We start from the raw sequence: 13,264 nt of genomic DNA, 5'->3' as shown, positions 1-13,264 counted from the left end.
AGATCGCCGTCTTTGTTCTTACAGGAAAACGCCCCGGTCTTGAAACCTTCTGTAAGCCGCCGAACTTTCTGGTAGAATTTTCGGGCGTTGTCCCTGTTGGTCAGCATCTCAAGCTCTTCGCACTCACGTATTTCGGCCTCTCGTTTCTTCTTTCGGATAATAATCCCACATGGCTCGCGTTGCGCCTGATCGCAGCGTGGCTCTATAGGCGGCATCCTTTCTTTCTGCGGCAGCATGACATTCCTCGTCGTACCAATTGTTTTTTCGGGCTCGCCGGAATCCGATTTCTTCTTCGGCGGCGGTACGTAGAGAACGAGAAATGTTGCTCCATTGCTCATGCATGCCGGTTTGTTGGGCGGTACTCTCTGAGAGCAGGAGTGAGAGTCGAGTGGCGAATCTTCTGGCTGTCTGTCGTGATTGCAGCTTTTCGATGTCCAACATTTTTTGCGTAGGTAGATGTACGTTTTTTGCTGCACAGAGGCGTGTGCGCAGTTTGGCTGCAACAAGGTAGTGATCCGAGTCGATGTTGGGTCCTCGGATCGTACGTACATCTAATACACTAGAAGCGTGTCTTCCATCTATCACAACATGATCGATCTGGTTTCGTGTTTTTCGATCAAGAGACAGCCTGGTGGTTTGGTCGATCAGCCTCTGTCCGAAGTCGATCAGTCTCTGTCCGTTACCGGATGTTTCGTTGTGCAGGCTGAATTTTCCGACTGTGGGACCAAAAATTCCCTCCTTGCCCACCCTGGCGTTGAAGTCGCCAAGCACGATTTTTATGTCGTGGCGAGGGCAGCGCTCATAGGAACGTTCCAAGCGCTCATATAAGGAATCTTTGGTCGCATCGTCCTTCTCTTCCGTCGGGGCGTGGGCGCAAATTAGCGATATGTTGAAAAACGGGCTTTGATGCGGATTGTTGTGAGACGTTCGTCCACCGGAGTGAACGACAGTACTTGGTGACGAAGTCTCTCTCCCACAACAAATCCGACACCGAATTTGCGCTCCTTTACATGGCAGCTGTAGTAGACGTCGCAAGGTCCTATGGTTTTCTTTCCTTGCCCCGTCCATCGCATCTCTTGGATGGCAGTGATGTCAGCCTTTACTCTCACGAGGACATCAACCAGCCGGGCAGAGGCACCTTCTCCATTAAGGGACCGGACATTCCAGGTGCATGCCCTCAAATCATAATCCTTAGTTCGTTTGCAGGGGTCAGTATAGGGAGGTCTCATCCGAGGCGTTTTTAAACTTTTCATTCGGACGAGTTTTAAGTGGCGGAGCCCAAACCCAACGCACAACCAGCTATCCTGGAATGTTTCGCCTTCTCACGTTAGCTCACTCCCGAACGGATGTTCGGAAGCTACCCAGAGGATACGTGGGCTAATCCCGGCCGTTGTGAGCTGCTTGAACCATATGCAGAAGAATCGTCCTGACCATTCCCATGAATGGCGATCAGTAACTTTCCCCACTTGCGGGGACTTCTACACATGGAACCATCCTCGGCACCATAACCATCGTTCATAATTTGAGTTCCCTGGCTTATATTTTCGCCTTTATCAGAGAATGTACCCAATTTTCGCTTTGTTTACTTCCATTGTTAACACCCAGTAACTCAATAGTGAATGGAACAAAAACTAGTAAATGAATTTTTTTTAGTATGAAATGTCACCTTGACTACGAGATATCGATCAGCACAACTATCTACCGAGAATATAATGTATTTCTCTTTCCCCAAACTAATATATTTTAAAAAAAGTTTCACTAATATATAGACAGTTTTTTTTACTTTGCATTAATAAATATATTGAGTATACTGCTTCTTTTAATATAAAATTGGCTTGGACCTGATGGGAGGAAAACTGGAATCATAATGTGGCTGCTAAAACAAGCAAAAACAAAGAAAAAACACGCAGTTGCACAATGCATCAGTGGCGCCAGCAAGAGGAAGCCGGCAATCGCGGTAATAACGCAAACACACCAATATTTAGCGAAGTCCTCAACCATCTGTGTGCTCCATCTGCCAGAAAAATCTGAAACACAGATGGCTCTCAAAGCAGTAAGAAGGCGTTGTTCCTAAGCAACAATAGGTGGTATTCCCACTACGGCAGGCCAATCACCTAACCTGTCAGAAATCAAAATAGATTAACGAAACCAACGCAACACGGAGTCTTGTCGAGGCCCCATGCTCCCGAGAGGAGCGAACAAGGGGAAAAATATACATATTAAATATTTAAACTCGTCATCATCAGCGTTTGGCAGTACAATTCTGTGTGAGCTTTGACTTGCTGTGGAAAATATCTACATTTGATTCGACCTTTGCTTGATTCCTTCCCGTTGTTGAGTTTCCTCATATCACGCTCCAGTTCGTCAATCCATCATGATCTTTGCCTACCTTTTGCTTTCGTCGGGAATGTTTTAGTGCTAATTAATTTTCGTTAAGCTCTCATTGAGTCCATTCTCGTGACCATCTGATTCTTATGGCTTTGATGAGGCGCACAACATTCTCTCATTTTCTGAGTTAGTTCAGTTTATGGCTTAAGCGCCACTCACCGTTATAGTCTTTGACTGCTCCGAAGACCTTTTTCAAAATTATTCCTTCAAATATTTTTAGTTTAGCTTTGTTCTTTGGATTTTTCATTATGGATGACCAAAATCCTTTTCGAGATTTGGCATCAGTTAGGGTTATACCGCCCATATTCGGTCATCATAACCTCTTTGCTTATCGTTAGGATGCGCGGACGTGTAAGTGAGCTTGACATTTGGATAGGAAAGGCTGTGTATTAGGATCTCCACCTCATTAACGTTCCCATTTAAATTAATGAGATAAAAAGATGGGTAGAGAAAATTTAAAGCTATCAAAAGGCTCAAAAGGCCCCCTTAAATGCTTTAAAGGCAATATTTGTGTTTTAAATGAATTAAGAGCGAAATTAAATGATGCAATGTAGATGCTAATGGTATGTATTTTATGCAAATTTGATTAAACAAATTTTTCTGAATATCGTATTTGGAATAAGCTTAATTTTTGTTGAACCTGCTGACTTTATATTTGTAAATTGAATCTATTTCTAATTTTAAATACATTTTTTTTTCATTTATTTATTTGAAAGCGTAACAAATAATTAATAATTATTACATTTATATATCAGATGGCGCAAAATTAATTACCTACCGAATTTGGTTTTGAATATTTTTTTTTTTAATAAAAAAAAATTATTTGACTGATGGACATCTTTATTCTGACCCTTACTGCTTTCTGTTTGGGTACTCCTGCTTACAAGTGTCAAATACGCTTGACGTACGTCATTGCAAAAATTATAAATATTCCGATAAGGTGATTAATTTTGCGCCGCATTGTATATTAAAGCTCTAGCTACCTGGGCTTTTGGCTTAAAATGATTTAAATATAAAAAAAATCGTGTATAAATAAATGAATGCAATAGTAAATTATTCAAATCAAATCAGTTTGCCAGATCCTTCAGCACTCCCTCAGGTTACGTAAAATGTTGCTTAAATTATTATTATTTTTTTCTTTTTGCATTTTTATCAACATTCTTGCATTGCTCACTGCTGTACATCTGTTAATTTATACAAACATACAAACACACAAAATACACCTATACATACACGACCGCACGTTTGTCAGTTCAGTGCCATTCCCTCATTCCCAAGCAAAATAGCCACAATGTACTCGTACATGATGTATTTGCCCTGTGTGTGCGCAAGTGCGTGTGTCCCTGAAAAAGCAGCACTTTAACAATAACATCGCACAAAAGGCAAATCCCGCGCTGGATCCCAAAATACACACACGCATTTAGCTGCAAACGTGCATAGCAGTGGCAATTGGCCATACTTTAGAAAACAAGTAGTTCTGAAGAACTCATTACAAATACTGGTTTCGAGCTGGTATTAAACCTGTTTGGAGTTTTTTTGCAGTCAAGTCAATTAATGTCTATGGGAACGTTTGCTGGCTGTACTGACTTCTGTCTTCTTTTCCCGTTTTGTATTTGATTGGGACTGCTATTCTTCTAGAGCAGGAAAATAAAGTATCCTCGTTAAGTTGTCTTGGGCTCGGGAAATGGCGTAATTCTATGGTTACGAAAGTTTAATAACGCTTCCTAGATGATGCTCGCCATGTCCACCCTATTCTTTAAAAATGAATAAAATTTGAATATCCCTATTTGGTTCTAATTTTGGTTCTATTTGGATGCACTATAGAAGAAACATTTTATTTTAATTTAAAGCACTTGATTTTACCCACAACCACATAGCCGCTTCTATAGGTATTAACTCACTTTGTTAAGGTGTTGACAGATACTGTGACAAATCCTATCGAACTCATTTGAAAATCTGTCATTTGCAAAACCTTTTCGAAAAGGGGCATAACAATCTACAAGTAAAATTTAAAAACTAGGCACTACAGATTTTTCAGCTAAAAAGCCGTATTGATTTGTCACAGTACAACCCGTCATTATCTGTTCTGACAGTCAAGCTAACATATCATACTTCAGGTACCAGGGTACTTCATCCAGAAGCGCAATCGAATGTAGTGCTATTCGAAATAAGATGTCTAGCGGTGCACCACAAACTCTATCTGGATCGCTGGTCACAGAGACATTCCTGGAAATTGCATCGCGTATGAGCGGGCTAGAAGGGGAACTGATCTTAAATCAGTACTTACTATGCGTTGTCTACGACGAATAATTAGAATTTTCTGCTCGAACACAATTTCTAATCAAAGTGGCATAGATAGCGGCATCAAGCGCAAGAAGTACGGGTGAATCGTCCACACCTTAAAGAGGATGCAAACAACGTCGCACATTCAACTTTGGAATAGAACCCAATATATACTAGAAGCAGAGGGTGACCAAAAACTAGGTGGAGTCGTACATTTAATAATGAAACATCCAAATCTTTTAGCGAATTACTATACTTGGCTCGTAACACAGAGGGCTGGAAATATTTCTTAATTTATTTGTCCTCTAGCAAGCTAAGGAACGGGTTGGTTCACATTGTGCAGGTATACAGTAGATGAGCCATGAGCCTCACTTGAGATGTAACTAGACATGTCTGGTCTAGAAGATGTGAATACAGAGTCAGGTCTCTCAACAATCTAATGCAGTGGTTGGTATATTTGCCTGACAGTGCTTAAGGGGAGCGCATGGGAATTGTATGGGGTTTTCCTGTAATGTCGCTGCGCTGCCATGGGGGTCGCCGATAGTCCGATATGCCTATCCTGCCTTGAGGATGATGACACTGCAGAGCATTTTCTCTGTAGCTGTCCGGCATTTTCCAAAATCAAACTTATCATATTGGGTTGCGATATACGAGGTCTGTTAGAAAAGTATCCGACTTTGCTTTTTATTTCTAACACCTGACAAATTTTAAAGAAACTGGGCGATAGCCAGGTGGAAACCATTCGAAAGATTCGGACGGCTTTCGGTGACGATGCTATGGGCGTCACACAGATTAAGGAGTGGTTCAATCGGTTTAAAAACGGTCGCACATCGGCGGAGAGCGAGCCACGCTCTAATCGGCCATCAACATGCCGAAATGAGCATGTCATTGCCAAAATGAACGCTGCGGTGATGCGGGACCGTCGTGTGACTATCCGAAAAATTGAAAGAGGTAGATATCCAAGCTTTTTCGGCTCACTCCCTTGTAACCGAAGATTTGGGCATGAAGAAAGTGGCGGCTAAATTTGTGCCGAAGCTGCTAACGGCGTGTTGAAGTCTCATAGGATATGCTGGACTCCATAAACAGTGATCCTGACTTCATGAACACCATTCTCACTGGTGATGAGTCCTGGGTGTACGGGTACGACCCCGAAACCAAAATGCAGTCGTCACAGTGGCAGCATTCCACATCACCAAGACGTATTCAAAAACCGATGAGAGCACTAAATACCATGTTACGTTCACACTGCTTGAGAGCAACTGGCGCTAGCGACAGGCGGGAAGAAATTCACACATGTGCAGGAAGGTTTCAGGTCTGCTTATGCAAGCGCGAGTAATTCAAATTTGTCAGGTGTTAGAAATAAAAAACAAATTCGGATGCTTTTCTAACAGACCTCGTATTGAGCATGGATAAAGTTCATACTCTTCCGGATCGCTTAAGATTCATCAATGAATCCAAGAGATTTGTGAAAGAGTGACCCCAAACTAATTTTTCCGTCTTACCACCCACATTTTATCTTTCCTACCTATCTATTCCTTCTACTGAAATCTATCCGGGTGTAGTACAATGGTCTCCTGACTAAGTGGTTGGACTTGTCGAACCCACCACAAATGGAATCTAATCTAATCTATCCGGTAATGTCTTATGTCAGATATGTAGGAATGCGGTTTTTCTGTCTAAACTCATCCTTTGCTGGTTTTATTACAACCCAGACCGAGTGTTCAACCACCCACAATCCCATTATATTCCATTGAAGTTATTTGCAGTGAATGCTGTCGAAAGCAGCGCCACCTTTAAGCCAAAGTAAATGCTCATTATGATTCCAAAATTTGGCAAACTGGTGTCATTTGCTGAGCCACAACTCACGAATATCGCTAGACCTTTGGAATCAATATGCACTAACTGGTTCACAGAGTATCTAAATAAAGAAAAAGACTTTTGAATTTCAATGTAGTGCCGGTAACAGAGAAGATTAGAAATCGTTTTCTTTTTCCTTCCCCATCGTTCTTAGAGCTTCTGCAGCAGCTTAGAAAAAGTTGAAAGCTGACCTCTCTGCAAGTTTTCTTATGAGCCAATGGTTCTATGACTTGGGACGACATTGATATGGATTCTGCGCTTGTTAGTTATATCCTGTAGAGAGTAACGATAATTCACTACTTGTTTGGGATTGCATGTGAATAAGGTTAGGGCGCTAATTGAGCCTGGCTATTGTTAAATATCAGAACATCTCGATTTTAAGCTGCTCCATAGCTTCCATATACGTTGAAGTTGCAACAGTTGGAAACAGTGATTTCGTGCGTGGAAGAAAAGATTTAATTGAGAACTTTGCGAGAGGATACCATCGCCTACCCTACCACCAAGCTTAGAGGTCTGCCTCGTGAGTAGATGGATTGGAGAGCGATTATATTTCCATTAGCTACGTCCTGATTGGTATTCTTAGGTTATTACTTAAAACTTTTGTTTTAAAACTTCTATAAAAGATAACTAGGCCTGAATCAATTTCTCTCACAAATTGTAGAAGCATTCAATTCTGACAATCAGATGTAGCAGATTTATATTCCCTTTTGAATGTCCACATCTTTGGTAGACTAGTAGCGTTCCAAACTGAGCTTACTCTGCACCTACCACACTTAACTCCAATTTACTGCAGGTTCCACATGCTTATCTGTATGTGTGTGTGTGTTGCCGCGCGCAATCGAGTAGAATGACTTTTCTCAGACACACGCAGGGACTTGATATGGCCGGTAGCTTTGCGTACATGGCAGTGGTTGTGGACAAATGCATATGTATTGTACATTGTGTTTGTATGAGTGTGTGTATGTGGAAACAATAGCAAAAGTGATGCTTGTAGCAATGGCCAGCAATTGTTTTAAGCGTTATCGCGATACAGCTGCTGTGCTGCAAAAGCGAAACGTGGCAAAACGGTAAGTTGCGGGGAGGACTGCATAGAGTTCCGCACAAATGCAGGCATTTAACACATGCGACGTGCTGAAATAGAATTGCGTAGCGACGTGCCCCATGGTACTACGGCTGTTGGACGGTAGAAATGTGCAGAGAAAGGGGAAGGGAAGAGTAAGAGGTAAGTTGCATCACAATTACAAAATACCACAAAACGTTCATTTCGATCGCCTGCAATGGCAACGACCATGACAGCCTTGCCGGCCACCACTGCGCTATGCCACTGCCACTCCTGCACAACTCCTCAGCTCCTGTAACTCATGTAATATTACCAACTGCCAGTTTGTAATAAAATGTAGCCATGTATGTGTGTATATGCTGCATTGTCCGGAATTGTACACACTTGCACTGACATTGTATCCATTGTAGTTGCGGCAAGTGTTTGCCAGCTTTGTATGCGTGCTGGCGTTGACAACGCAGTTCGCTGGCGGAAGTTGTTAGAGCGTAATAATGCGATGTCATAGTTGATTTTCTTACAATTAAAATGCCATAAAATGAAATTAATTTCAAATGGTTAAATGTGGATACATGTGGATATGTACTATGTATTAATACAAGCGTCCACTGACACATACGCATGTCGTGTGCATGTAAAAGTGCAAGTATGCAAATTCAAAACAAATCAAGATCAGTATGTGTGAGAATGTCACTTTTTTTAAAATACATGTTTATAAGCCGGCATAAAATTGGCACAACTTTTCGCTATAACTGGAGATTTTCAAAATTGTATTTAGTGTTATACAACACTATTCGAAATAATAAATAAAATTTCTAGCGAAGAGAAAATATAAGGTTGCCAAAAAAGTCTTGCGGTATTTCCGCAAGCTTGTCTTTGCGCGTAGTTCTTGTTGTATTCGTCGCATCGGTTCACGCTAGAGCTTTTTGGAAAGCTCTTTTCACGTGCTAACACGTGTTTGATTAATTGTTGTTTGCTTTTAGTCGTTCGTGAGTTATAGCATCGCAAACATCGAGCAAAATAAAGAGAAAATACGGCATATTTTACAGTACTACTACGATAAAGGCAAAAATGCATCTCATGCTGCCAATAAAATTTGTGCAGTTTATGGACCCGATACAGTTTCCATTTCCACCGCACAACGATGGTTTCAACGTTTTCGTTCTGGTGCAGAGGTGATCGAAGATGCGCCACGGTCCGGAAGGCCTGTCGTCGAAAATTGCGATAAAATCGCTGAATTGATCGTAAGAGACCGGCATAGTAGCAGCCGTAGCATCGGCCAAGAGCTGGCATGAGTCATCAAACCGTTATAAACCATTTGAAGAAGATTGGATTCAAAAAAAAGCTCGATGTATGGGTGCCACACGACTTGACGCAAAAAAACATATTTGCCCGTATGGATGCATGCGAATCGCTTCTGAATCGCAACAAAATCGACCCGTTTTTGAAGCGGATGGTGACTGGCGATGAAAAGTGGGTCACTTACGACAACGTGAAGCGCAAACGGTCGTGGTCGAAAAGCGGTGAAGCTGCCCAGACGGTGGCCAAGCCTGGATTGACGGCCAGGAAGGTTCTTCTGTGTGTCTGGTGGGATTGGCAGGGAATAATCCACTATGAGCTGCTCCCCTATGGCCAAACGCTCAATTCGGACCTGTACTGCTAACAACTGGACCGCCTGAATGCAGCACTCATGCAGAAGAGGCCATCTTTGATCAACAGAGGCCGAATTGTCTTCCATCAGGACAACGCCAGGCCACACACATCTTTGGTGACGCGCCAGAAGCTCCGGGAGCTCGGATGGGAGGTTCTTTTGCATCCACCGTATAGTCCGGATCTCGCACCAAGTGATTACCACCTATTTCGGTCCATGGCGAACGTGCTTGGTAGTCGGAAGTTCTCCACAAGAGAGTCCTGTGAAAATTGGCTCTCCGAGTTTTTTGACAATAGGGAAGCGAGCTTCTATAAGAGGGGTATTATGGAGTTGGCATCTCGTTGGGAACTCGCCATCGAACAAAACGGCGCATATTAGACTTAAATCGCATTATTATAACCAATTTTATGAACAATTGAAAATTCAATAAAAATACCGCAAGACTTTTTTGACAACCTTTATATTGGGTTGGGGAATAAGCTCGTAGCGTCTTTAACGAGGACATTTATTTAAAAAGAACACAAGAACAATATCAATAAGTTAATCAATTATATATTCGCCGTTGCTGTCTACAACGTCTTCCCATCTTCCGACCAATTTGTTGATGCCGCTCCGCCAAAAAATCGCCTGGTCTGGTGCTAAAGAAATTTTTGGGCCAGTTTTTGAGGACTTCTTTGTTATCGAAGGTAACGACCTTCTTATGGTTTCACAGGAAGCGGAAAAGATGGTAATCGGTCAGTGCAAGGTCCGGAGAATACGACGAAAACTAAAGGACCTCCCATTCGAGCTCTTGGACTGCTGCTTTCCGTCTTGTGCAACGTAGGGCCTGGCGTGGTCGTGAAAGAGAAGTGTTTGGTCATATCGCTCAAGTCTTTTCCGTCAAATAGCCTTATTTACGCGGTGTAGCTGAACTATGTAGAGGTTTTTGTTGGCTGTGGCATTATTTTCGAGCATTTTCTAGTGCACCCAGGACCACCAAATACATATCATTTCTCATCTTCCACGACGATTTGGTTATGACCGCGTGTTGTTCGATGGGGTTAGAAATGCTGAGAAGCAATTTGAAAGCGACTTTCTTCGTTTTTTTCGCTGAGCTCGCGAGGCACTCAGGCTACCAATTTTCCGTAAATCCCATTGAATGAGGGTGATTGAGAATCGTTTTATGATCGAAGTTGATTTTTTCGCCTATCCACGACTGGTTTGGCGACCGTTCTTCTTCACAAGTGATTTTAATCGTTCTTCATCGAATTCTGAAGGTCTTCCGTTGCGGGACGTGTTATCGACGTCAAAGGCACCATTTTCGAACTTTGCAAACCATTTTCGTGCTGTAGGCTCGGCTATGACACCTTCTTCATACACATCGCATATATCCCGGGCAGCTTCAGCAAGTTCGTCAGCTTTTTGACTTCGATGAAAAGCAAAGAAGAGCAGGTGTCGAAAATGTTGATTTTTGCTTACTGGGTATTCCATTTCTAAGCCTCAAAACTAATAAACAATTAAATAACCCAAAAATACAATTAACATAGTTTTGTAGAGCAGAAATAAAGGGTGATTTTTTAGCTATTATCTTTTTAAACAATTGGTATAAACAGCTGACGAACGTTTCGTGTTTTGTTTCACTGTCAAACATCTTCAGTTTGGTCTATAATTTAACTATGAATCGTCTTACAAACGGACAATGCTGGCAAATCATTGAATTTTATTATAAAAATGCGTGTTCTGTTAAGAAAGTTTAAGATCCACTTTTTCATCGAAAAATTGTGTTCAGCGACGAAGCTCATTTTTGGATCAATGGGTACGTAAATAAGCAGAAGTGTCGATTTTGGAGTGAAGATCAGCCAGAAGAATTGCAAGAGCTACCAATGTATCCAGCAAAGGTACAGTTTGGTGCGGTTTATGGGCTGGAGGTATCATTGGACCGTAGTTCTTCAAAGATGCTGCGAATCGTAGCGTAACTGTGAATGGTGAGCGCTACCGTGAAATGACATCCAACTTTATTTTGCCCAAAATGCAAGAGCTTGACCTGCGTGACATGTGGTTTCAGCAAGACGGTGCCACATGCCACACAACATGCGTAACAATGTACTTGTTGAGAGGTGAGTTCGGTGAAAATTTTATTTCACGTTCGGGACCTGTCAATTGGCCACCCAGATCGTGCGATATAACGCATTTAGATTATTTTTTGTGGGGCTATGTTAAAGCTCATGTCTATTCAGACAAGCCTGATTCAATTAACGCATTGGAAGACAACATTAAAGCTTTTATACAGTTAGTAACAGAAGTAAGTATACACCGGATACGCTTTCAATTTCCACCCCAACCGATTCCTTCAAACAACCTAAGTTATAACAAAATTGTGTTTTATTTACATGAATGAAATACAAAAATCGTATTTAATCCAAATAATGACAAAATTTAAAAAAGCAACCAAATTATAGCTTTTTATATTCAACTTTATAAAAATGTATGTCTCAAAAGCAAGTATACAGTTTATCATATTATTAATTTGTGAAATCAAAAACATAATTAAAATCAAATCCTAGTATTTGGTAAGATAACCATTAGACTTTACAATCGCTTTAAGTCGTGATGTCATTGATTTCACCAAGTTTTCAGTTACAGCTGGTGGTATTTTATTCCATTCCTCCTGAAGGACGTTTTTCAGTTGTTCCTTATTTCTAATGGGATGTTAACGTATTTGCCGCTTTAAATGTTCCCATAAATGTTCGATTGGGTTGGTATCCGGGGACTGTGGGGGTGTTTTTTTATAACAGCCACTCTCGTACAATGTTGGATGTGTGCTTGGGTCATTATCCTGCTGGAAGATAAACGTTGCTCCAAGGCCCAATTTCGTAGCGCTTTGTTTTAAAATATTTAAGTAAGCATATCGGTCCATAATATTTTCGATAAATACCAAGTTTCCAACCCCGTTCGCAGCCATACATCCCCAAACCATCACAGAGCCCCCTTCATGCTTCACAGTGCCGGTCATATTGTTTTGATTCAATTGCGCGTTGACTTTTCTCCAAACTTTTTCACGGCCATCAGATCCACAGATACTGAACTTACACTCATCAGAAAATATGACTTGGTTCCAAAACGTTTGGTCATATTTTTCATGATCTTTTGCGAATGAAATCCGTTTAATCCGATTGGCACTACTCACGAAGGACTTTTTCCTAACACTGCACCCATGATAACCAGCACTATGCAAAACCCCGCGAATAGTTTAGGTGCTTAATTGTTTTCCAGTCTCATTTTCAACTTCAGATTTCAATTTGGGGGCACTTATTTTGGGGTTTGTCCTGATTTTCCGTACGACTAAGCTTTTTTCTCTGGGACTTAAGAGTGGCGGACGCTAACAACGCTCTTTATTAGTGGTACTTCCCGCACTTTTATATTTATTCACAATCTTTTGAACTGTAGCAAAACTCCTATCTATTAAACAACCGATGTCTCGCAATGATTTACATATGTCCCTTATGATACTTTATAACCAGTTTTTTTAAATCATCAGAAAGTTCTTTTCCTCTTGGTGTCATTACTAAAAATGTCGCAAAAATTAATACAAAACGTACTTTCCTAAATTTTTATACTCACTTTAATTATTTCCTTTTAATAGCTTTAACTTTTTTAATCAATACGTAAAAGTAAATGTTATGCTAACTGAACAATCGTTTGCTGTATACTAACTTTTGAGACATAAATTTCGCTGGCATCAAAGACAAAGCAAAGCGTGGATAACGGTACCTAAAATGTACAGCTAAATTAACGCGCATATGAAAGCTTATCCCAGTACTCAATTACCATGTGTAAAATATTTTGATTACATATTAAGGAAAGCGTTAGCGTCAAACAATTCCATAAATCATGTATTGTGTACTCCTGTATACTTATTTATGTTACTAACTGTATGTGAGAAATTGGACTAATTCGGATGGACCATTTGAAGCGCAGTCGCGGTCAACATTTGCATGAAATAATATTCAAACATTAAATTATATGGACTGTACTATCGATTTAAATAA

The sequence above is a fragment of the Anastrepha ludens genome, chromosome 2, assembly GCF_028408465.1.
Source record: "Anastrepha ludens isolate Willacy chromosome 2, idAnaLude1.1, whole genome shotgun sequence".
NCBI lineage: Eukaryota > Metazoa > Arthropoda > Insecta > Diptera > Tephritidae > Anastrepha > Anastrepha ludens.
Note: the sequence above shows the minus strand (reverse complement) of the source record.